This window comes from Drosophila suzukii, chromosome 4, assembly GCF_043229965.1.
Source record: "Drosophila suzukii chromosome 4, CBGP_Dsuzu_IsoJpt1.0, whole genome shotgun sequence".
NCBI classification, from domain to species: domain Eukaryota; kingdom Metazoa; phylum Arthropoda; class Insecta; order Diptera; family Drosophilidae; genus Drosophila; species Drosophila suzukii.
In genome coordinates, this window is record NC_092083.1 from 1,388,837 (window position 1) to 1,416,805 (window position 27,969).

At 36.1% G+C, this 27,969-nt stretch overlaps 1 long non-coding RNA gene across 1 annotated transcript; it reads left to right on the top strand.

Annotated features, from left to right (window-relative positions):
- On the top strand, positions 1–27,752 carry LOC118879782 (uncharacterized). The gene is made up of 2 exons (XR_011604547.1): positions 1–521; positions 26,820–27,752. It is a non-coding gene; the product is annotated as an uncharacterized lncRNA (long non-coding RNA).
- The last annotated feature ends 217 nt before the right edge of the window (positions 27,753–27,969 follow it).

Sequence of the window (27,969 nt, forward strand, 5' to 3'; positions counted from 1 at the left end):
GGAAATTTGCTAGGCCAACGGTAAGACACCGAAAGTACTACCTCTATCTCTCACCTACAAATACTCTCACTGTCGCACACTCAAGATCCTGCAATAGTCGTCGTAATCATATACATAAAGAGTTTTCTGCTAAAGGAAGATACCACGACGAAGTACATATTTAAGCAGTAGTCTACGTCGAATTCGCGTCTGCGTTTACACTTTTAACTAGAAATGAATAAAGCACGCATGTCAGAGGGAAAGGGGATGGAAAAGAGAAAACCCCTTTCTGCAACTCAGTCTCTTTCAGTTTCTGCCCCATGCGTTACTCTCGCTTTTACACGCCCGCTAATGCACGGCAGGGTATTAGGGTTTGCATATATATTCTTATATATGAAAATGTATGCAGATATTGTCTATACCAACTTTTTTGCTTTCATGTTTTGAGGGCGGGTAAAAGGAGCTCTGCACCCCACACTCTAACCTGCTCAGAATTTGGCGACTACAAGGCGATGGCATTCTTGTTCTAAACTAAAAAGACCGTAAGTTCTTTGAGTGCTCTTTCTTTTATTTTTCTAGGAAGATTGCAAATTTTCTTTTACTCTTAATTCATATATATGTAAAAACAGATATAAGAACATTTCTTAGATTCTGTAACTAATTTTAAAACCACACATTTTTTAATTATCAATATATGTTTAAGGGCAGATTAAGTTGGAAATCAATCTGAAGGTCCTTAGTACATTTTGGACAAAAAATTAGCAACCTTCTGTTTTTCCAAGAACATCTTAATCTAAAATGAAATTTTTATTCTCGATAAAAGTGTGCTTAGATTCAAGTACCTATAACGTCTAGATAGGCCGATGTCCTTGTCCGACAGTTCTTATTTCGATAAATTACATTTTTCTAAATGTAATTTGCCTCACACCAATGATTTGCGGTATTTCTACCTATTGCTCGTTGAGTAAAAGGGTATATATATTGTGTTCGGTGGAAAGTATGTATGTATGTATCTTGATCAGCAGCAAGCCGATGTGCCACGCCCAACCAACTCGAGACACCATGTGTAAAGATGTTAATTTTCATTTCAAAATAGAACAAATCATAAAAATAAACAATTTAAGTATTCGCCCCTAAGTGGTGCCAATTTACCAAATGGGAAACAGTTTATAGGGCCCCTATTTTTATATCAGTTACACTTAGAGTAAAATGGAATATTGTATTCTCTGGAAAGTATGTAACAGGCAGAAGGATGCGTTTCTGAGCCTATAAAATATACAAATGCTCTTGGTCAGGATCACTATCCTAGTAGTGCTAGGCCTTCGGGTCCGTCTGAGATCTCAGCAACTATTAAAACTAAAAATGTGGGTCTTATAACGCAAAATCGAAAGATTCTTGCGCATCGCAGGTTTATTTCAACAGGGTGCTACGCCTACACATTGAAAATTCTGACGTTTCCATCTGAGTTGAAAATGTTCTTAAAAATATATCATTTTTGAAGTTGAACATTTGTTTCAAATTGCGAATTCACAAATACCACACGTTAGAAATAAAAACCATGTATGCAGATATGCTTAAACACGTCTACATCAACATAATTTAATGCCCATTAGCCAGCACCTTTTAAAAAAGTCAATTTTGTTGTTCAGGGTATTCGGTCAGTTAAAACTTAAATCACACGTTCCAGCGGGCATAAAGAACCAATGTCGTGATATTTAGTCGATCTTACCTGGCTAAGAGAAAGTATTTCCGAAAGACATGAATCTGCTTAACGACTTCAGGTTTTGGTTGGTAACTCCTTGACTGCCAAGCACACACAAATTTGACAAACAGTAACTCAATATTGAGGAATTACACAAGTCATTAACAAACAGTTGCGTGGGGCCGGGGCCATGGCATACGAAGTTTATTGGGATGAGCGACCACTCCCCGAAATTATGGTTAATTGATTTGGAAGGAGCCAACGGAAATGTGAGAAGCTGGTCAGCTATAAATAGTTGAGTCCACTGCATTTCTGAATGTATATATATTTACTATTGGGATTTAGATAGAAACCTAACGTTTCGTGTTATCACATATTGATGTACAATTACCGTGTGTATACAAGTCCACATACACATAAACATACATTCTCAGATATGCAGTATGCAAACGTCTTTGTGTTGAATACGTTAAGTAAATACAGGTGATCAAACAAACTCTCAACGAGGTTTCCGTCTTTGACTCGGAAAAAAACTAATGTTTTAACAGTTATTGGCTAAGGAAGTCCCGGATTATTGGATCGGACGTCTATCAGAATATAAAACAAGAAAAACCGCTATTGTCGACGGCCTCGACTATTAGATACCCGTTACTCAGCTAACAAAGAAGCGTCATTCCTATCGGCTGCTTACGAGATTTCACTAACACGCCACATAACGAAAAACCTAGGTGGCGCTATTAAAATTTCGTAAGCAACCGATTTGCTGTATGAATATATGTCCATCCCCTTCACACTCAATTGCATTTTGTGATTATTTAGTATGGCTTGGATATATCTTCCAAGTGAATGGTTCGATTTGAATTTTTTCAAAATATTAAAAAATGTGGGCGTTATACGGGTTTTAGCGTTATGGGCGTTAAAGTAAGAGTGGCAACCTGACCAGTTAGCGTGGCAAGAAGACCAAGAATCTGTATGCTGAGTCCCAACATTCTAACTCTTATAGTTTCCGAGATCTCAGCATTCATGCGGACAGACGGACATGGCAAGATCGACTCGACTAGTAATCCTGATCAAGAATATATACATATGTTTCATAATTCCCGACGAATCTAGTATACCCTTTGACTTTGAGGTTTAGAATTGATATTGTACATGTGAGCCTTGTAATCACCCCTTGCGCAACTAATTCAAACAATTTTTGACCGTGGCCTTAAAGTAAAGAGAAACAAGTAGGAACGCTGCAGTCGAATGCCTTGATGCCTTCTACTCGTTACTACCTTTCCGACAAATAGACTAAGCCCTCGCTGGCCGATATACTCGCTTTAGCAAAGCTCGGTTTAAACTCCTCCGGTAAGGAGTCACTAACACATTTGATTTAACGTGACAAGGTTAGTATCTAAGCTAACATTTATTTAAAAATATCGTTCCTGTGTACGAGTATGTGAACATACTCGTACATATTGTACAAAAGCGGCCATACATAGGTGTTCAGACTAGCGGTTTGTCTATCCTTACTCCATTCTTGGCTATACTTTTATGACGAATTTATAAGGTTCTCATTAACGGTCATTTGCTTCAGTTGGTGCTTGTGTTTTGAAGACGATATTCGGTTGTCGCTATCAAAGTACGCACCTAGTAGCAGATGGGTATATATGGGTATATGGATTTCGAACGAATAAAGTAAAATATTGAATAAATAAATAAATGTTAAGTATTTACAATCAGCACTTAAACACAACATATAAGGCTAGACACGAAGCTAATATATTTATAACATAATAGATATATATATGACGTTCCTAGCTTATTTTAGGGTTTAAGTAGCAGGTATCTTCACTGTCGAAGAACACGTCTACAGAGATCTTTCTTGTTTTTGGTTCGAACCTTCGTCTTTTTTGTCTTGTTGTTGCTTGCCCTGCATGTGGGCCGACTCTTTTACGTTTAGTTGACAATTTATTGATGTGATACGACGTTTGTTCTGTATTTTCATTGAGAAGAGACCTACTCCAACTGGACTACCTGACCCTCTTGGCCTCACATTTAACGCGTTTGGGTTTGATTTCGGCTCAGTTTCGGATTACGCTTCGGCTATGATCCCGCCTCAGGTCGCTAAACTTTACTGTTTGAACCACACTTTAAAAATCATAATATTCGAGTCAAAAGATACACTTTCTTACCCGCATTCACGAAATATATCGTTTGTTCAAACACATGAATGAAAAGGTAAGACGCGTAGGCCGATGCTATCAACGTAATGGCACTAGGAGTCGTATATAGAGTACACATGCGCGATCCACGGGGGGATTGGGACATGTTGTATTCTAAAAATATGGAACAACAAATTTGTCCATAACCCGTCACCTGTTGATGGCTATGTAATATACGGATGTTAAGGGGAGGGTATCCGAAACCGACCCCTTGAGGAACACAAGCCGTGAAGGTTAAGTGCTAGCAAACATCTATACTTAGACTGTTAAAGTATATTGCACTACGTATATACACCTTCTATTTGCAGTATTAAACTATTCTAACAATTTCCAAATGCTAAATGCTTATCAAAATGTTATCAGCAAGGTATTTTATTATAACAGAGCACAAGGCAATGGTTTTTATAGCCTTAAAAACATATTTTATGTTTGTTTAGAAGTTTTTAACGCTATTAACGATACATACCCGACTCTCTATATATATTTAAGTGGAACAACCGCAATTCGTAATATGTAGAGTATTGACTACTGTTAGTTAAAAGGAGTGCGATCGTCTCCCGCCGAAATTACTCACATTATTTGCTTATCGCTTTTTAACCTATAGTCCTATGTGAACAATTGTATTGGCATGTGGATAGGTATTGATATTCAGAGCACAGTCCCATTTACACTTTAATAAAATATTAAAAAATGTGGACAACGGATGGTTTTAGAGTTATGGGCTTTTGTGGGCGTTAGAATGGGCGTGGCAGCTTGCTGAAATAAACTTGCGCTGTGCAAGAACCCTAAGAATCTGAACGCCAGATCCCAACATTTTAGCTTTTATAGTTTGCCAGATCTCAGCGTTCATACGGACGTACAGGCAGGCGGAAAGACAAACGAGTCTAGTTCGACTCGGGCAGTCGTTCCGATCAAGAATATATCACTGTGGACGGCAGTACAGAGTTATGCAATTTAAAATAATTTAAGGCCATTTTCAAATAGAAACCTGAAAGTATGTTTGTCGGTATGCCGTATTTTTCGTGTTACGGTTCTACATTTTTTTGTGGTATTTTTTTATTGGGCCGAAAAACATTTGTTCTACAACTATTTTAAAAACCAGCTAGTTTTGCGGGAAAAAACTAGAAATGGCTAAAATTCAAAGTGTCACAGCCTTTTACAATAAAATATGATTTAAATATAACTTCAAATTCTTATATATTTAAAAAATTCCTAATTATTATTTTTTCCATTATTTCAATGAGAGCTATAGGATATAGTTGCCCGATAAGATTATTTACTACCTGTAATAGAAACAAGACTTTTGGGAAGATTTCATCCCGATAGATTTAAACTGAGAGACTAGCTTGCGTAGAAACGGACAGACGGACACGGCTAGATCGACTAGTGATGTTGAATATATATACTTTATGGGGTCGGAAACGTCTCCTTCACTGCGTTGCAACATTCCGACTGAAATCATTATACCCTCTTCAAGGTTATAACAATACCAATGGATCTTGTTTTAAGGCATTTTTTCCTAATTTGGGAACATTCGATCTTGACTCATTTCTGTCTACAAAGATTTTCAATTTATAAACATTTTTCTCAATTTTAGACTCTTTTAATAAATAGGTTTGTCAGTGTAAATTACAATGTTTTCTTGATCTTTACGACTCGTCACCTACTTGGTCTGGTATCTGTTTTGATTTACATTTGTATACCTACCCTTCAATGAAAATTGTATATCGGATGCTCCAAAACAGCAAAAGCTACCAGCACGATCAACAATTTAAAAAATGCAAAATGAATTTGAATTCATTCATATGGAGTCGAACTGAGCTAGCTGTGCCTTTCCATTCATCTAAAGCCAGTTAAGGTGTGTGCGGTATAGGGGATACGGAATGGTTATCAGTCCAAAAGAATGTTAGTAATAAATAAGCATAGGCCTTTGTTGTTTTCACCTCTAGAGGGATAAAATGTAAATTTTCGGTAACAGTTTTTGAATATCTAACTCTGCCCGTCCAAAGAAGCATAAATGTTGCATATTCATAAATTTTTTCACATATATGTTGACTTTGTTGATTTTGTATGTTACAGTGAATAATCACGTTGTGACAATGTTATATATAAACTCAAAATAAAATGTATTATTAGCGTCTACCGTTGGTAGTCTTTTAAGAAGTTGATTGGTTCTGCATGGAGAAACCGCAATGAAAGTAGAAAAGGTAACGGGTATAATCATCTCGCATATAAGTTTACAAAAAAATAAAAAAATGTATGGAATGATCCGTTTGATGCTTAATAAAGCCGAGATGGGTCCGAAAATATCCTTAATAGTATTTTTGCCTTCTCAAGCAGCAATTTAATGTAAAAATCACCAACGAATGAACAAAAAAATCTGTGTTCCATTGCAATGCGGTTAACTTTTTAAGCGTCCAACAGTCAAACTTTATAAACATGTACTCACTTTTGCTATCACTGTAGGTACAATTTTATTTAAAAAATGAGAATATTTTAAAAATTTAATTTGCTTAGTCAAATGTATAATCATATTTAAAAAATGATATGAAAAATGTTGTAAGATAAACGTGTCAATATTTTTAGCACCGTCAATAGGTATTTCTGCATTATTATATATAGTCACAATATTTAAAATCTGTTACGTTAGTCGGATAAGAAACAATTTTATACATTTCAGTGAAATGGGGAATCCGTAGTGTTCGCATATTCTGTTTACAAAAATAAGGAAGTAAAAAAATAACAATATTTTTACACCCGTTACTCGTAGAGTAAAAGGGTATACTAGATTCGTCGGAAAGTATGTAACAGGCAGAAGGAAGCGTTTCCGACCCCATAAAGTATATATATTCTTGATCAGGATCACTAGCCGAGTCCATCTAGCTATGTCCGTCTGTCCATATGAACGCTGAGATCTCGGAAACTATACAAGCTACAATACTGGGATTAGGCATGCAGATTCCTGAGATTCCTGCGCAGCGCAAGTTTGTTTCAGCAGAGTGCCACGCCCACTCCAACGCCCACAAACCGCCCAAAACTGTGGCTCCTACAGCTTTGATACTAGAATAAAACTTTTAACTGAAATGTATTGTTCTCGTCAATACCTATCGATTGATCCAAAAAAAGTTTGCCACGCCCACTCTAACGCCCACAAACCGCCCAAGCCTGTGGCGCCCACAATTTCCATGCTAGATAAAAACTTTTAACTGAAATGCATTGGTCTCGTCAATACCTACTCCATTTTAATATCTGGTTACTTCACTTTCCATCACTTTAAACTTTTTGCAATATATGCGGCACAAACAAATCGAAACGCAGATAAAATGTGCCAGCCGAATGGTTCAGATGAAGAAGAGCAAAGAAGAAGGGTCTAACGCGTGCTAAGTGTTAACCGAAAGATACTAACGCGTTATAAAAAATACGCAACAAACCAATTCAAGTCCAAATGCAGCTCACCTTTTGTTCTATTTTTAGTTCTTTCCGTTCTTACTTTAAAAAACTTTTGGAAACTATTAGGCTTTTGAGAACAAATTGATTTTGATTTAAGAACCACGTGCTAAATGTATAACATTTTGATTTAACCAAATTTTAAGAACAAACTCAACTTGATTCAATCACAACGAGAACATTTTGAGCTCAGAAATGCCGTTTTCATTATAAGAACATTTTAAACTCAGATGAGAACGTCAGAATTCTTTCTGTGTGTCCTTCTTAAAAAGGCTTAAAAGGTGATGAAAATAAAGTGATTGCTGATGAAAATAGAGTGATTAAATTAAGAAAATTGTGTGATGGTGTTTTACTTACGACTCGTAGAATGTGCCAATGTTAAAATCATCACAATTTTTCTAACAAAATTACAGATAATTAGGCACTAGTGATGAAATAATGGAATATGATTCACCGCTAAAAATGCGACGGGCGGTACTGAAGGGAAGTTAGCTCGGAAGCATACGGGCTTTGAGGAAGTAGTCGTGCGGGATGAATTCAAACATCTCTAATTAAATTCGTTAAGTGTCATACTAATGCTAATGGTTTATGCTTCCTTATCCAAATGAATTCAAAAAAAATCTGTGCGGGCGAGTCTGCAAACAGTTGCGTAGCTTTATTTGTTATTATTTCCTTAATTCCGGATGTCAAGCGCCTTTTGTTTATCCGCAGTTGCCGCCCCAATCTCTCAATTTAAAACTCCGTTAAAACAATTATAATTGAAACACTGTCCCCTCACAATTTTGTCGGGGTTGACCGCAGATTAAGCACCCCATCTCTTTGGCCGTCCTGTTGCCCTTGACCGGAATTGCCAGCATAATTATCTATTTAACGTTTTGCGCCACTATTACCAGCACGACAACGTAATTAATTAAATCTCTGTGAAATCTCTTCAGCTCAGTTGGGCATTGTCCCAGGGTGCTTTTATTTTTTTTCAAACTTCCTTAGCAGCACTTCCGTTCTTGCTTCAGCCCTGGTTTTTAATTAATTCCCTTTCATTCATTTGAAAATGACAAAATGAAACCATCAAAAATATTTGATTGAGAAATGGAAAATACAATTTAATACATGTTTTCTAATACACATTTAGGGTATTCAATTGCGTTGCAAAAGTGTAAACTTTGTAAGTTTGCCAGACGAGAATTGTGAACGCCCTCTATTTTAAAACATCGTTGCAGGATATTGACGTAAAAAAGAAAGATAACTTTTAAATTTTTGTGAGAAGAAGGCCATGACCATCGCTTAGTTTCGACCTCCCTGGCTCTCTTCCTTGAGGGTTTTTCTTCCATTGAAATTGTTATTCAATTATTTTGTTTTACAGAAGACAAATATTTTTCTTTTGCATTTAAAATTCAAATTTGTTCCTTTCCTTTTACTGTCATTACCATGGATTTTAACCCAACTTTTCAGTATATTTTTAGTATTTTAGATAAAGTTCCTTCCCATTATTAACCCCCTATTTCTACACAAGTACAACAGATTTGTATACATAGGCTGGGGTGTTGTAGGCCTTGAAAACTATTTTGTATGGAAATTGTTGTCGGAACTGCTTACACTTTTACACTTTTCAAACGTTTGCAACGCAATTGAATACCCTAATTATATTTAAAGATATTTCACAAATTTCTTGAAAGATTTTCTCGCCATCTCACTTAGAAAAAAAGGAGCTCCAAAATCGAAGACCAAAAATGTTGTTTAATGGTCCTGGCCTCTTTTATAGCCTTGCTTACAATTCCAGTCACAATTTTGCAAATCAGCAAAGATGACAACTCCGACCATTAAAGAATATATGTTTATATATGGTTCCTTCCGCCAGAATACCAAAAAAGCCAAAAAGTTTTAACCTTGCTTAAAAATATAGCTCTATAATATTGAATTAACAAACCATTTAGTTTAAACATATAATCAAGCAAAAACACCTCTTGACGAGGTAAAAATCTATTGACGCTGGCACGCTCCTATTCAAAATGCTTGTGTTTAGCTGAGGGATTTTGATAAAGCGTGCCGAGTGTAAGAAAATTAAGAAATTGTATATGCTGAAGGTGCGATCGTCACTAGATTTTTGTTTTTGTTTCATATCAGATGTTTTTAAAGCAGAGAAGAACTTTGGATACGCACAAAAAAAGGTCAATGCGCACAGTGTTAGAACATGCCATGTGACCATTTTTGTTGATAATTAACTTTTAAACGAGACTTTTACAACAATGTGTCGTAAGTCAAAAGTTGAAAATCTCAGAAGCTATACACCTTAAAATATATTTTGAAATCGTTAGAGCCGTTTTTGAGAAATCAGAAAAAAAGCTGAAAAAATCGGCATAAAAAAACTTTTTCCCATAATTTTTAAACGGTGGTTGCGGGTGAACAAAATTGAGCTATTTATAGCTGCTTTCTCGCCAAACTAGCTGTTTTTTTTAAGTGGTAGAACAACATGATACCTGATTACGTATGGAATTCTTACTATAGATCTGCTGAACGCACATGGTTACTAATCATGATGCAATAATTCTTGCATCAAGATCAGTAAAAAAGGAGCGTCGAGTACCTCGACTATCAGATACCCGTTACTCAGCTAAAGGGACCAAAGGGAAATGGATATATGCAAGCAGCAAAGCGAGATTAAAATGCGCCACCTACCCGTGATCTCAATATATGGTTATGTGGGCGGTAGACAGATTTAAGCGTTATGAGCGTTAGAGTGGGCGTGGCAAACTTTTGTTGGGTCAATAGATAGGTTTTGATAAGAACAATACATTTCAGTTAAAATATAAGTTCTAGCATCAAAACTGTAGGAGCCACAGGTTTGGGCGGTTTGTGGGCGTTTGAGTGGGCGTGGCACCCTCCTGAAACAAACTTGCGCTGCGCAGGAATCTCAGGAATCTGCATGCCTAATCCTAGTATTGTAGCTCTTATAGTTTCTTAGTTTTCATACGGACAGACAGACATGGTTAGATCGACTCGGCTAGTAATCCTGATCAAGAATATTTATACTTTATGGGGTCGGAAATGCTTCCTTCTGCCTGTTACATACTTTCCGACGAATCTAGTTTACCCTTTTACTCTACGAGTAAGGGGTATAAATAGTACACTACCTTTTCGTGCTGGAGTGTATCGATGAGTTACATATCGAAAAGAATTAACATAATTATTATTAAAAAACCATGAAGTAAGTAAAATTCTTTACGACTGTACAGGACTTTTAATTTTATCGTGTCCACGGTTGCTGTGTGCAATGCTACAGTTGCGGTGGCAACCCATATCGTTTTTATAAACGCAATTTTAACTGAAAAACACTTGTTTATAAAGTGATTGTCAAAACCTTACACTAGGACCAATTAAAAAAGACATTTGAATTGCATGAGTTTTACCGGTCAAATGTCTTAAATGTAATCAGTTATCATGTTATTCTGCTGAACGCTGCCAATGTTTCTTATATTGAGCTGTTTAACATCGTCTAGAGTTTTCAGGATTCTAAAATAACGTTTTAGGAAAAACTGACAAACAAATCTTGTTTTACGTATTACTTTTGAACAGATCATCAGATTTTTGCCATTTGCGGTTTCATTCGACGCGTATTTTAAGTGAGAATAAAAGTAGGCTAAGAGCGAGGGGTATTTATATCTCAAAATGTTCACTTTTACACTTTCACCGCTCTTTCTCCCAAACCGATCTTCTTTTTTAAGTCTTGGTGTGTAAACCTTTTAGTTTTCGCAATACCTTTCGATTGATGTATCACTGAAAACAATCGTACGATTACAGTAGATTTTCATTTCTTCGTGTATGTATAGTAGACGCCTTCGCGCACCCTCGTGGTGCGCTTCGTCACTACGTGGACTGCTCAAAAAGTGTTTTGTTGGTATTTTTCAGACTTTTCTTCATGTTTTTATTTTATCCTTTGGAAACGCTAATATGTGACAAATTTGTGTTCTACACTCATAGAAATTGTAATGTAAAATCGCCCTAAAAACAAGGAAAATCGCCCTAAAACGGGGGTCAATGGCGACTGGGTAACAAAATAAGGGCAACATTTTCTGAAAACAGACATGTATTGGTCTTTTATTGCAAGTGCCCTCAGCGTTTATACTGACGGACAGATAGACAGGCTCTACGAGTAACGAGTATAAAAATGTTCCCCACAATCTGACAGACAAGCAAACACACATTTAAGTCATTATTTAATAACAGCCTAAAAATTGTGCAAATTAAGTCAATTTATATCGGACCGTTGTAATGTACTTTTAGATAAGTATTTTGGTAAGAAATAAGACAAAATATACTACAAAGTAATATTTAATACTGCCCCAAGAAGGATGATGGTAGATCCTGGTAGAGTTGGACCCCTACACCCAAAAAAAAAACTTTGAGTGTCAATTTAATAAGTGTGGGTGAAAATGATAAACCTAGGATAACAATTTTTTGATCAATTTTATCCTACATACTACATTGTATAAATAATCTTATTTGTCCCTAAATAGTGTCATTTCGACATAAATAAAAGTTGTTTTGATTGTTCAAGGTTCGAACTGTGTTCAAGTATAGGTTATCATGGCATTTGAACTGAACACCCGCGGAAAACGTTGTGTAAGATTTTTAAGAATAATATCTAACATTTCCTTATCAATTGTAATAACAAAGATGTATTTAAACCGTTTTCAGATATCAAATTAAAAAAAATTTTCTCGAACGGGACTCGAACCAATAACAATAGCCTATTTTTATACCCGTTACTGGTAAAGTAAAAGGGTATACTAAATTCGTCGGAAAGTATGTAACAGGTAGAAGGAAGCTGCAATACTGGTAGTATATAGTAGGATCGGACAACTATAAGCTCCCATAGGAATAATAGAAAAAAATTTTTTTTTAATTATTTCTTTGGTGTTATTTAACACATAACCTCCTAAGCTTGGAAATAACATATTTTAATTCGTTATAAATTTCGAATTTAATTTTATCAAAATGCCATAGGAACGATCGGAAAATTGGTGGGAAAATAATATGAAACAAATTATAGCTTTGGTGTTTTTTGACATATTATCTTATACTATTGAGAATATAATTTTTTGTATTTTTTAAATTTAATAATTATAACTGCAAGGGTATACAAACTTCGGCTTGCCGAAGTTAACTTCCTTTCTTGTTATACCCGTTACTCGTAGAGTAAAAGGGAAAGTATCGGCGGAAAGTATGTAACAGGCAGAAGGAAGCGTTTCCGACCCCATAAAGTATATATATTCTTGATCAGGATCACTAGCTGAGTCGATCTAGCCATGTCCGTCTGTCCGTCCGTCCGTATGAACGCTGATGTCTCGGAAACTATACAAGCTACAATACTGGGACAAGGCATGCAGATTCCTGAGATTCCTGTGCACCGCAAGTTTGTTTCAGCAGAGTGCCACGCCCACTCTAACGCCCACAAGCCGCCCAAGCCTGTGGCGCCCACAATTTTCATGCTAGATGAAAAGTTTTAACTGAAATGTATTGGTCTCGTCAATACCTATTGATTGATCCAAAAAAATTTTCCACGCCCATTCTAACGCCCATAACGCTTAAATCTGTCGATCGCCGGTAGGTGGCGCATTTCAATCTCGCTTTGCTGCTTGCATATCTCTATATTCCTTTGGTCCCATTAGCTGAGTAACGGGTATCTGATAGTCAAGGTACTTGACTATAGTGTTCTTCCTTGTTTTTAATTTGTTTCAAACTTTTTCGTGACTTTTTTGTCAGCGTTTTGATGTGTTGCTTTATTTGGTCTTGCCCTTTAGTTCAATACTCCTTAAATTAACGTCAGTGGACTTGAATCAAGGACATTTAGGCTTATCGTATAAAATAACAACAGAAAACAGTTGTAGAAAATACCAACAAAATATACAAAAATTGCTTTGGAGTTATTATAAGATATCGACAGTGAATAATCGGTTGAATAATCAAATTATATACAAATTGCTTTGCTAATTTTTGGATACAACTACATCGAAACAAATGTCGGGAAAAAACCATATAGCAAAATGTTTTAAACAAATTTGATGGTTTTTGGCTTGGTTAAGTTTTTAACACACATAAATTCAAAAGTTTTCAGGTAACTGTAAATAGGATTTTGAGATCAGCTGTTCTACAACTGATAAAATAGATTAAACGAAGGCGAATGTCCTAAGATGTACACATTTACGAGTCTAAATAATTATTGCCATCGATTGCGTTACCCTCGGTGGTAACCGGGGTTGAATAAAGTGCGTGGGTATGAATTCCTGCTCGGAAAAGAGAATTAGCAAACCAAACCTATAATTTCGGTGCATATATTCTGAAAAAGCTGCAGGACAGTAGTAAGTGTCACAGAACGCTTAGAGTACTCCCCGTAATTACGCTCCCTGGCAAATCAATGGCTTACTATGTGGTTTTTATGACCACTTTCGCAAAGGAGAAGATGGAATAATGTGTCTTATGTAGCCAATTCGAAGGCGAATCCGCTACCATATCGAAATTAATTATGTTTCAATGACACAGCTTAATAAAGAAGTCATTGCAGCCGTCGAGCCACCCATTATGGCATTTTCGTTTGAATATGATGAATAGAAATGGCAAATTTGCGGAAATCGATATTTACTCAATTTTCAAACAAATGATACATATTTTTATGATTCACCGATAGCTGTCGCTAATTTCGGGATTGAGTTTTACTATGTATACAAACAAACGCAAACAAATTTGGTTTGTAAGATTGACCAATGTAGATAGTTAAATAACAATAAAAAATGTTACTTCACCACTAAAAATGCTTTATTATTAATTGTTTTTGCTTTGTTTACTATTTAATAGTTTAACCACTACCAACATAGTAACGTTCACGTGTTGTGTGTATTAAAATAGTTATCCTATGATTCCCAACTCTAGACCCAGAGTCTCAAACACATAGATCAGCTGAATGTTGGGACTTAGCATGTTTGATTTAGCAGGGTGCCACGTCCACTCTTAAACCCACAAACGACTATATCACTAAAAACACGTCTAGCGCCAAAATATTTTAATATTTTGTCGAGATTGCACACCAAATGCTATTTTCACCGATACGCCACCAAGCGGCTGGGGGCGCTGTAGGCTAGGTGGCGCTATAGAAGAAAATAGTATGCTAGTGAAAAAATTATAGTTGCTTTTATCATATATCCACCACTCTCGCACTCCCTTAGCTTTCGAATTACATACACAGAGAAAACTTGAATTGAGAACATTGTTCTTGAATTGAGAACATTCGTTCTTAAAAACCGTGTAAGTACATTTTGGTATCAATATAAAAACGAAATGGTGAAAAGAGAAAAGTTAAATTGAGTTTATTTAACAACTTTTTGATAACTATACACTAAGGGCTGAACTAATAGTTTATTTGTACATACAATGTACTTAAGTACCGCCAATTCGTTCTATTTTTAAGAACATTTTCAACTCAGATGAGAACGTCAGAATTTTCTCTTTGTAAAAGTTACTATATGATGGGTAAAATTGACAATTTGATGTTTGAGGGCTGTTTTACTATTATATTGGTCAATTTTACCGATCGATTTTTTTGTGTGTATGAAGCCGACGTTTGATTTAGCCGAGTGTCACGCCCGCTCTAACGGCCACAAACCACAAATGTTTGAGGCGGCCACACTTTCAAGATTTTTTTCAATGTAAAAAACATTTTATTTTATTTGTTAATATCTATCGGCGTGCCAAGAGTTGATTATATTGCCCCATTAGCTTATAAGTTAAATTGAAACTGGGCTATTCTTTTGGAAAACTCTGTAGTTTTGCGAGAAAACCGGTATTGAAACCTACATTTCGAACGCCCGTAACATCTAAATAACTTGAGCTACAGACCTGTGATAGTTTCAATTTGTGGGCTTCACATGTCTTGGAACTAGGCTGAAACAACCAGCTTTTATATTACTTGCATTATTTTTTTGGTAATAGTCTAGAACAGGACCCTGTACTCCATAACCCGCGAATAATTTGACCTCGATGGACTTTTTCTAAGAATTTCTATAAATTCAATTTCAAAGCTGCCGGTTTGTTCTAACAAATAAGTGAGCTTTTTGATACTTTCTAAAAAATTACATATGCACTTTAGTTCTTGTCATAATATTATTTAAATATCCTCCATGGATAGCAATTCCTTAAGAACTCGCGTAAATAATAAATAAATAAATAAGAAATTCGGCGATTTGCCCTATTGCTGAAAAAAAATTCATTCAGTGTTGGCTAGATCGCAAAAAGTTTATAAAAAATCATGGATCGCGATTTCAAAAGATTCGTCTTGAATGTAATATTTTGGTTATCCATAGTGATTAACAAAGGAATCGCTGTAATTAATGATTAAATTCGTGGCCTAGAAACTGACTAAAGAAAGTTACTTGTGATTTTAAGAGAAATATTGAAGCTATTTGCCTACACAGGCGTTTTATGTTTATGAAAGAGCAAATGTTTTTTTAAAGATTATATTAATTGTACCTTAATTGTACCTCTGGCTGTCCAGAAACGAAGCTGTAACTTGTTTTAACATATAATTTGTATACAATCTTTCCATTTATTATTTACCTGGCAAGTCCACGCACACTTTACTTCCCCGAATCTGTTGTTTTTATTACAAGTACAAGTGAAGGTGGAAGGAGTATCTCCGTTGCCGTGTCAGCATCAGAATCACGAATCGCATTAATTGCCTTTGTTTAATTTACCTTGATGCAAGCCGGAAATTTGCAGGAACTTAATTTGTACGTCGCCTGCTTAACATTTCGATGGGCAGCCGAGATGGCCAGCTGCCAGGGTGTTTGGCTACGGGGGTGTGTGGGCCGACAACTGTTTGACCTTCCTTTTTGCCGTCCGTGCGTGCCGAGATATACGATTAACGGCGTTAATATCGATGCAGCGAGCTAACTTGTGCCAGCCGGCGTTTGAGCACTATCTCACTTACAAGCAGGAAGGAAGGACGGGGAAAATAGCCCCGCTGAACCAACCCTTCGATTTGGCTATCGAGATTTGATTCGGGGGCACCACCAAAAAATGTTGATCTTAAGCACTACGCTTTTTGCAAATACAATAGATACATTTTAAAAATTCAACTAATTACTTGACAATGATCCACCTTGAAATAAGTGAAATAAAATGCGTTGAAGTTGGAGCATTTGGGACTTGAAACATGCTATTGCGTGGTCATCATTGGCCAAATAAAATCCACCCTTTTTCTTGTAATCGGTCATGTAAAAGCAAATCCAACTGAAACGATGTGCTTTGACCTCAAAGTGGCTCCACATATAAAACTGATAAAATGATAAGCTAAATTCATAACTTCCAAAAGTAAGTTTATCCTACACTTCTTAGCTTGAACTTGACTTCCAGCTAGTATGAAATATATTGAAAACTTTACAGAATAGTAACTTACCATTTTGTATAGTTAAAGAGTTATCTGCATTAGTCTATTTGACCAAGAACATTTTGATTGATTTGATTTGGAGTTGATTTTTATACAGAGAAAAACTACCAAAACTGGTCATCAATCGGGTGTTTTTTATATCAATTTTGGTCCCTTATGTTGCCATGTCGTATTGATATTTTCGAACATATCAATTTTGAATTATTATACCAGATTGATATGCACACATAAAATTTGAGAAAGAAAATAATGCGATTCATAATACCAGTATGGTATTTTTAAATATCAAAGTGGTATTTTTTCATATCATTCTGATATTCTTTTAAACCATTTTGTAATTGTTACCGTCATTCGTAGAGTACCTGAATTACTAATAGATTTGTCGGAAAGTATGTAACTGGTAGAAGTAAGCGTTTCCCCCATAAAGCATATACAAGGGTGGTCAAAAGTATTTTCACAAAAAAAAAGTTAAATATATTCATAATTTGAACTTACATCTTGTTAACTTTGGCATCAATGGAAAGGTAATTTAAATGCCGTTTGAATGATACAATACATTTCTTAACACATTCAGTACTTATTGAAAAGGACGAATTTGTGTGAAAATGTCCTTTTTGAACTTTTTTCCTCGACTTGAAAACATAAATTTTTTGATGCAAACAGTTTCTTCAAACAAAAATAATAGTAACTGCAAAAAGAATTTTTCAAAAATCATTTTGCTTATATTTTGTATGGTTTTTTAAAGGTGACACTGTCGGAAAAAATTTGTATGAAAAAGAGAAAAATATGCCTAAAATGCATGTTTCTAAGCATTTTCAAATTATTTTTGTTTGAAGAAACTTTTTGCATCAAAAAATTTAAGTTTTCAAGTCGAGGAAAAAAGTTCAAAAGGGACATTTTCACACAAATTCGTCCTTTTCAATAAGTACTGAATGTGTTAAGAAATGTATTGTATCATTCAAACGGCATTTAAATTACCTTTCCATTGATGCCAAAGTTAACAAGATGTAAGTTCAAATTTGGAATATATTTAACTTTTTTTTTGTGAAAATACTTTTGACCACCCTTGTACATTCTTGTTCGGGATTACTAGCCGTGTCGATCTAGCCATGTCCGTCAGTCCGTATGAACGCTGTGATCTCGAAAACTATAAAAGCTATTGGTACTTGGCATGCAGATTCTTGGGCTTCCTGCGCAGAGCAAGTTGGTTTCAATTTTAATTGAAATGTATATTTCTTATCAATACCTATAAGTTGATATAAAAAAAAATTTGCCACGCCCACTCCAACGCCCAAGCCGCTTCATTCTGTCTACCGCCCACATAATATATTGAGATCGCGGGTAGGTGGCGCATTTCAATCTCGGTTTATCGTACCTGATATTCGAGGTACTCGACTATAGCGATATTCCTTGGGTTTATCAGACCATGCATTAAAAAGTTATAACCAAATAAAAATCAACAATTTGCAAATTTAACAGAGATTGCACACCACATGCAATCAGCTGTTTTCACTCATGCGCCAACAAGCCGCTAGGGGCGCTATGGGCTAGGTGGCGCTAGGACGGGTATCTAATAGTCGAGGCAATGAACTATAGCGTTTTTTTTGTTCTTCATATAAGATTAATATGTTGGTAATATCAATATTACTTACATTTAACTTTTTATTTCTTGTATAAAAATAAATATTAAAAATCCTATAAATTCGCTTAAACCTTTTTTTTAAATATATTTCGGGTCCATTATAAAAATATTTCATGGACTTAATGACTTAAGGACTTAAATGACCGAACACTCTGTACTCGGACCCCTCAATTATTTATTTATTTGTTTATTTATTGTTTATTGTTTTAGGCTTCCTAACGCTACAAGTTTTAAAACTTATAAATTACAGCGCTAGTCACAACTGGTAAACATATTTAAATTTCGACAAAATTGGTTTAGTTGGTTAACAATTACCTGCTAACATATGCTTAACTTCATAGCATGCGCTACAAAATATGAGTATAATTACAAATCTAATAACTCGAGTTGTTTTAACATATTAATCGAAGACTAATAGGTATCTCGAATGACAAGATATTATATGAGCTGTGGTAGTTGTAACAAAGTGCTCGAAAAGATTATGTTGGACTTGCATTAGGGCAAACGCAAAGGTCGAAATGGGCGTGTAATTCTTGATGTCCAGTTTGACAGTCCAGCCGCCGAAAAGGAAGTTACAGTGCCCAAGAAGGAAATAAATGAAAATTAGACCAACTTAATGTATAAAAAAAAAATAACACATTAAAATCTGAAATACTAACAATTTGCAAAAGAAAAAAAAAATTGTTTCACTTTTATGGGAAATCTTTTTGTCAAATGTCAGGCGACTTAAACATTTCTGTTAAAAAATATCATTAATAGAATACTAAATACCATAGCTACACAAAAAAGGCGAATTCACAGTAATACTTTTTCCAAAGACGAAAAACATCAATTTGTCAAGTTTTCATATCAGTATGATACTTATTCATATAAACATTTTAAATTGATATGATTTTGCATCAAGTTGCTACGGATTCGTATCATTTTGATATGAAAAAAGAGATATGTGAGTATTGAGGAGACAATAACAAATGGGTACTTTCTTTCCATTTCGCTGCGTAGATATTTTAAGTAGAAGCATAATGACATCAGTCGAGTCTAAATAAGACTGAAAACTTTTTTCATACATACAATTTTTTGGGGAATCAATGCTCCATGCGCATATTTTATATTCATGTTTACTTATATTTTCGTGCACGCATAAATAAGTATTTATTAAGCAATAATTATTGTTTTCTCAGAACAGGGCAGTTCGTGACCACCGCAAGCCGTATGATTTACTGTTCATTGTGGTCTTCGAAGCCCACCTTCCTAAATATTAATGAAATTATGTCTTTTCTTATTAACGGGAAAACGGATTTGCTAGCACTCCTCTCTTTCCATATTGCCACAAAGCTAGGGCAGAAAAGTTCTCTAATATCAGGAGGCATCGTTAAATAAGTCCGATGAATTGCAAAATGTACACAAATCAAGAACTCTCGCACATTTCAACGTGTACATATATAAGTGCACATATTAATGTACGTATGTATGTACCTTCAAATACATATTGATGTGACGAGGGTAGATGTCCTTTCATTTTTGCAAAACCGAAAAAATCGATTTTCCATAATTCAATGCTGGAAATTTCAGATGCTAAAACTGCCAAGAATTTTTTATCCAATTTTTCACAGACCGACAAAAAACTTTGGGGGTGCCATTCTAGAGGTTGGGCTTGGTCGCCTGTGAATCCCCTTCGCGACCGAGCACTCCACTCCCATGGACTAGCAGCCGCGCAGGGTATTCCCAAGCCAACGTCAAGGGCCACGGCCACGGCACACAAAAAAAACTACCCCGACAAAATTATAATGAAGTTGGTGGTGGTGCGGAGGAAAGGCAAAGTGTGCGTTCAAAACAGGGAACGACGACCAGTAACGGGAACAGGACCTGGAACTGGGACCTGGGACCTGGGTTCTGGGTTCTGGGTTCTGGGTTCTGGGTACAGGATTTGGGACTAACAGAAGCGGGCGGAATGGGCCCTCTCCGCCACCTTCCGCCTGCTTGTGCAGTCGGAACACCACCGTCACCACCCTAAGTAAAAATTAAAAAAGCGAAAACAAAAAACTTAGTTATATGTACATACATACACAAAGGTACATAAAAAACGAGATCATCCAAAGTGATGAAACAGAAGCATCCCCAGTGCCCCTCAAAATGTGTGTGTGTGCGCACACACACCAGTGGGTTGGCGAGTATGTGTGCGTACGCAACATTATGCATGTACTTACGTATTTGGCGTTTTGACGAGTGTTTTTTGGTGTCGTCTGCTATCTTTTTTAGGGTACTAGTCTTGGCCAAATGAATAGTTTGTTTTTTAAATAATATATTTTAAAATTCAGTTATGCAGAAAAAGAAAGAAAGACCATCGTTGACCCGTTACTCAGGCAACCAATTTAACTTATTAGCCAACGAACCGCTTCAGACCACTCTTAAAATGCCGATAGATATGGACAATATATAATAAATAAATAAAATAGAATGTAGAGTAAAGTCCCAAAAATGTGGCTACAAATAACATGGTATACAAACCACTAGTAGAATCTACAAGTCAAGCTCAACTCAAGCGTACAAAAAAGAATATGTACTCTTTTGCCTGTTTTCAAAACATTCCATAATTTCGAGATCACAGAGTTATGGCTAGATCGACCGTTATCGAGAATATATATACTACATACGCCTCTTTCTACCTGTTACATTCTTTCCAAAGTACAATGTATTAATTTAATTTTTTCAATAAAGAATACATTAAAATTTCAACTCAAATTTTTAAAGTTTCTTTTCTTACATTCAAGACAAAATTTGAAGAGGATAAAAATACCTTTAGCTCGATGTAACAATTTTTTCGGTCGGATTTTAAGTTTGAGGCTACTTCGTCACTACATGTACTGCTGTCCACAGTGAATTTCAGCAAAACACCTGTTTTAGAAACGTATTTATTCATTTTTTCAGGTAAGTAATACAAATAATAGTGCAAGGAAGCTCTGGAAAACACAATTTTTTTGGCACCACCGTCTCGTGCCTAGACTAATTGTTGTAAAATTTGTAAATGTACAATTAAAATGTTCTTTGAAGCTTATAGTTTTGGAAATTGAATTTACATTCTACCGCGCACACACACATGCTAACGGTGGCACTTGTATGTATGTATTTATATTGGGGGGTGTATTTTTTTACTCTGAGGGTGACAAACAACTGCTGCTGGGTACAGTTTTTTATATTGATTTCAATATTGATTTTGCTGCACGTTATGCCCATCTACGTCGAATCTATCCACACCACCGAAAATGTTCCTTTGGAAAATCACTCTGGCTGTCACAAGAATTTAAACATTTTAACCCTTTTTCTGTTTGATATTTGAAGCGGAAACTATACGCTGTTCGGTTTTTTAACCCTTGTTTCCTTCAACAGATTTTTATTTAATTTAAGGGTTTAAATATTTGTGATCTTAGATGCATTTTCTATTTTATTTTAGACACAATACATAGAAAACATCGTTAAAGAAAAATATATTTACAAGGATGATTTGCCACTACACAGAGAAAAAAAGAAACAATATCCGTTTGATGTTGTCCTCTCAATTTTCACATATCTCTTTTTAAGCCCTAGCAGGAGGTATTATGATTTCAGTCAGAAGTTTGCAACGCAGCGAAGGAGGCGTTTCCGACCCCATAAGTATATATATGCTTGATCAGCATCACTAAACGAGTCGATCTAGCCATGTCCGTCTGTCCGTCTGTCCGTCCGTTTTTACGCAAACTGTTCTCTCAGTCTTAAAGCTATCGGTCTGAAACTTTCCCAAAAGTCTTCTTTCTTTTGCAGGTAGTATATAAGTCGAAACCAGCCGGATCGGACAACTATATCTTATAGCTCCCATAGGAATAATTGAAAAATAATTTTAAAAAATTATATCATTGGTGTTTTTTGACATAAACCCTCCTAAACTTGCAAATAACATTTTTTAATTAGTTCTGAATTTCGAATTTAATTTGATCAAAATCGGACGACTATATCATATAGCTGCCATTGGGACGATCGGAAAACTGGTGGGAAAATAATATGAAACAAATTATAGCTCAGGTGTTTTTTAACATATAACCTCCTACGCTGGAAAATATTATTTTTTAATTAGTTCTGCATTACGAATTTAATTTTACACAAATATCACTGAAGCTAGCAACAATCTTTAAAAATGTAACATGGTGTTACTAACATTGATTATTTCTTATAACTGCAAGGGTATACAATCTTCGGCTTGCCGAAGCTAACTTCCTATCTTGTTTTTTTTGGCTTTTCGCCGGCTGGACTACACACATGTCCTGCATGGCATCTATTAAGGACAGGAGATGGACTCCCTTGCGCTGCTTTAGCCCTGAGTGGACTGAGGTCAGGGTAAACGGCAATACATTGCTAAGTCCGAAATATATTAAAAATAAATAATTTAATCAAATTTTTTTTTAATGTACATTTTTATAAAAGAACCAAAAAAGTAAAATAGAAACTGGTTAATATTTATATTACGAACATATCAATCTGATATGAAAAACAAGAAAGAACGCTATAATCGAGTACCTCGACTATCAGATACCCGTTACTCACCTATAGGGACAAAAGGAATATGGAGATATGCAAGCAGCAAAGCGAGATTGAAAAGCGCCACCTACCCGCGATCTCAATATATGGCTGTGTAGGCGGAAGACAGATTTATGCGTTATGAGCGTTAGAGTGCGCGTGGCAAATTTTTTTTGGGTCAATTATTAGGTATTGACGTGACTACTACATTTCAGCTTAATTTTTTTTCTAGCATGGAAAGTGTGGGCCACAGGTTTGGTCGGCTTATGGGCGTTAGAGTGGGCGTGGCATATTCGCGTAACAAACTTGCGCTGCGTACGAAATCTAAATCTGGAATTCCAATTCTCTGTCTTCGATAGTTTTCGATATATCCGCGTTCATATTTACGATTTTTTGAAGTTTGTGGGCGGTTTGTGGGCGGCCTTTTACTCTAAGAGTAACGGGTATAATTACAAATTGATATGAAAGCATATCAGTTTGACATTGAACAAGGAAGAACGCTGTAGTCGAGTGCTTCGACTATCAGAGACATCGTTACTCAGCTAATGGGACCAAAGGGACCAAGCAACAAAGCGAGATTGAAATGCGCCACCTACCGACGGTAGACAGATTTAAGCGTTATGGGCGTTAGAGTGGGCGTGGCAAACTTGCGCTGCGTAAGAAGCTGCATGCCAAATCTCAATAGCCTAGCTCTTATAGTTTCCGAGATCTCAGCGTTCATCCGGACAGACAGACGGACAGACGGACAGACGGACAGACGGACATGGCTAGATCGACTCGGCTAGTGATCCTGTTCAAGAATATATATACTTTATGGGGTCGGAAACTCTTCCTTCTGCCTGTCACATACTTTCCGACGAATCTAGTATACCCTTTTACTAGTAACGGGTACAAAAATCGATTCATTTATTTTTAAATTTATTTTCTACAAAGTACAATCCGAAAAAAATTCGTCAAATGTGGAGATCTTTAGACTTTTTCGAGAAAATCGATCATAGTTATTTGTATGGGAAAAACGCTTGCCTTGCAACAGTTATTTTAAAATGGGAGCTTAAGTATTTGACCAAGCTGGCATCACCGAACAGTTAAAGCACTGAGGTGAGGAATTATGAAAATTTGATTTAACAAAAATCGGAGCGACCTACGATTTATGTAAAAATTTACCTAATTAAAATGTTTATTTAAACTAGATCAACAAATTTTAATTTAAAAAAGTACACTTTTGCAAAAATGGTAGAAAAAATCTTTTTTAAGGTATTTAAAAAAAAAGATTGAGAATTGTTTTGTTTATATTGATTTCGTTAAGAAGTTTTTAAACATGTTTCTGTAGCTTAATTTAGGTTACTTAGGTCTGGTAAGTTCGAAACGTTTTCTACTGTGACAGCATTTGTTTTCCCTGTGTTTTTTGAAAATAGAGTAGCGTACACAGAAATCGGGACAGCTGCGTCACAAATGTAAAAAGATTTGAATCGGTACCCTTTTTCACTACGAGTAACGGGTATAATGATTTAACAAACAATGGGCATTTTATTTTGTTAAAGGGAAATTCTATCACTTTCGAGTGAAAACTGGGTAAGGAATGGATTAGACCAAGCCTCATGGCAAGATCCATAGAACTTGACAAACTGTTTTCATACATTTGCTAAACAAAGATACTTTCAATCCCAAATTGGAGTTTATAATTTTTGTACTTTGCTTAATAAAACATTGCTAAAAATGCAACACTCTTATGAAAACCTAAAGATTTTCGTGTAATAAGAAATATATATTTTGAATTGGATTTTGATTACCACACGATTTTCACAAGGTATCCGGGATACGAACCCCTAAAACCCAGAAGTAAAGCTCTGAAAAGCACAAAAGCTGTTTGCCATCGCCAAAAATGTTTCCCATTGAAGACTTATAGTGATTGTCGATGCACACACCCAAATAGCCGAGTTACCCTCCTACGGGCCCTTTCTCGACAACCGATACACGACACCTTCGACGATAGTGCCATCGCCAGTTTCACAGCTGTAGAACTCTCCAACTTGACTACAATACAAACAAACACAGTGCAGTTCAGATTCAGGCAGGCAAACGATTCATTTTCATAAAAAATTAAATTAAAAATAGCTATAAAAATAAAATAATTTTATAAAATGGATGAAGTCCTTGCTAACAGTTTCCAAGAAAAAAGCGGATGCATACTCCCGACAAAACGAACTCTCATTCCACAAGTCTAAACGGTTTCGATATGGGGTGAAATAATTCCCTTACGTGATTCAGTGTCTTTTAAATTTAAGAGCCAATAGACTGCAATCCACCATAGTCCGTTTACTTATCGTATTTTTTTTACGATGATACGATATAATTTAAAATAACGATATAACTTTAAAATTTCTCTGAAATTTAAAGAATCAAGCGTTGCCAGACCGAAAAAATGCTGTCTCATCTTAAGGGGAAAGGAGTTGTGAAGAAAGTGGTGAGGGGTTGGTGTTACCAGACTAGGAAAAATATGACTCATCTTCATAAAGAGAAAGAACACATGGCGCTTTGATTCAAAAATATTGCATTTTTAGCTTGATAAAAGTGTAGAAACAGAGAAGTTTTAAATATTTATTAATATTCAGAATTGTGTTCTCTTGAATCAATTTAATTACATATTTAGAAGTCTGATACATTGCTAAATTTATTGTGACCACAATGGCTAAGCTTTCCCATGATTCGTTTAAAGATTCCGGAGAAAAGTGGTCACAGTCCTGGACTGCGCGATAGCACCACAAGTCCATGGCCTCTGCACAGCCTTTATATCGGCAACCTTCATTTTGCTCATCCACTCGTGGGCGGGCTGGTTGAAATACCTCCAACGAAGGTCCCAACCCAAGGATGCACTGCGGATGCACTCCTCGAGAGCTGGTCTTTAATCTCCTTAAAGGCAAGCCGTTGAAATAGAATACCAGCTTGATACTCTCCTCGGGCTGCAAGAGCAAGTTCTCATAGCGTATAATGCCCCGAGGATTGAGAATTATTTCTTTCTATTATACTGTGATGGGCTCAAGCTACTGTTACTCCTGAAGCTAATAAAATAGTTGTATTTAATAAAGGAATTTGGAATGGATTAAATGAAATAATTCCTAAGGGAGGTCATGAAGCTCCTAATTCAAAAAGAAAGCTCAAATAAAACTAACGAAAAATAAAACTTCTGATAAAATAAATAAAATTATTCCTCATCACAACCCAATAGTTACAGCGTAAGTATGAAGTCCTTGATATGTACCTTCTTGTGGTACATTTCGTCATCATTAATAAACTGTTAAAATAGTGATAATATTACCTAATAAGAAAATGAAAGATCATATTGATGAAATAATTTTACTATACCTGATACACTTGTTATAGCTCCAATTGCTCCTGTTAAAGGTCATGGGCTATAACCAACTAAATGAAAAGGGTGATTTGAATGTGTAGACATTACAATTCATTTACTTTTCTAGAGTATAAAGTTCTTAATACAGCGAATACATATGATTGAATTATAGCTACAGCTGATTCTAGATCTAATAAGGCAATTTGAGCTATTAATAAAAATGTTACTAGTAAATAAGACATTGAAGGTCGCTAAAGGGCATCGAACACCACTGTAGTAAAATAAATAAACAAACATATGTAAAATTAAAAAAAAGGAAATTATTTAGCCTTGCTGTTGGTGGCATTGTGAGCGTCCAGCTCCTTCTCCATTTCTTCCTTTCTTTCTGCTGACTTTGCTTCTGCTTTCTGTGAATACTTTTTTAAATGTAATGTATTAAAAGCTTAGTATGTATTTACTAAAAGTTAATAAGACCTACCATCCATCTTTTCGGCGTTTCTTCCTCGCAGCGCTCAAGATGTCTGACGTTCGAGACTGAATCCATGCCCCACAGTTGGACGCAATACGTCATCGAGGGCACCACAATTGCTTTGAACAGCAATCTTTGTTGCCAAGGCTGAGCTTGCTCGTTGGCTTAAGCAACTAGTTGAGCTTCCTAAGCTTAGCTCTACATGTAGCTGCTATTTTGTTGCAAAGCAGACTGTCGTTATAATTTTGGAATTTGTTTCTGTCCTTGTTGCTATGCCAGAGGTAGATGACCTTGACGTCTTTACCCATTCCGTCTGGAAAACGTTATCAGCTGGATTACAAAAATGACAAGACTTGGACATACCTATGTGGTGGCTCAGGGGCTCGACAGGTGAAATAGCGAGAACTGCGATGCCTTCTACAGTCCCTCGGAGGTTCCCACGAACAGGTCGTCGTCCACAAGCTTTGAGATGCCTCTCGGCTCGTCCGAATGGCCCGCGACTGGAAAAGAGAAAACGTTATCGGCTGGAAATACAAATATGTTTAGATTTAGACATACCTAGGTGGTGGCTCAGGGGAGACAAGAGGTAGATGACCTCGGCGTCTTCAATCAAGACCATCGTCCTTGAGAGGTCGATGTCCATTCCGTCCAGGTTGTCGTCAACAAGCTGCGTGGTGGTGAAGCAACCACTTATCTCGTCCTTCGAGTGATAAAGGGGACAAAACATTACCGATTGGAACACGAATTTTATAAGATAAGTCCTACTTATGTTTTGCTACTCACTTTGGAACTCCGGAGATTTCGGAAGACGATAAATGCCCAGATCATCAAATGTCAGGCTCCGCCTTGCTTGTTTTTGCAGCTGTATACGTCTGCAAAGCAATAAAAACAAACACATACACATACGTATAAGATATTAAAAAAAAATTAGTATATTTTAAAAACTCTAATAAAATCCTAGCAACATCTTCAATTCTCGGCCGCTTCGGGACAGGGCTAGAATTTTGGTCTCCGGCTAATTCCTTCAGGGACTTAACAATTTGCAACAATGAGCTATTTGCAAATAGCGGACCAGCGCTTAACGTATTGATCAGGGGATCAGTCCCCCATTTCAACACCCTTAAAAGGAAATGGGATTTTACGAAGCCCTTCGTAGTACTTATTGATGAGCTGCATGAGACCCAAATGAG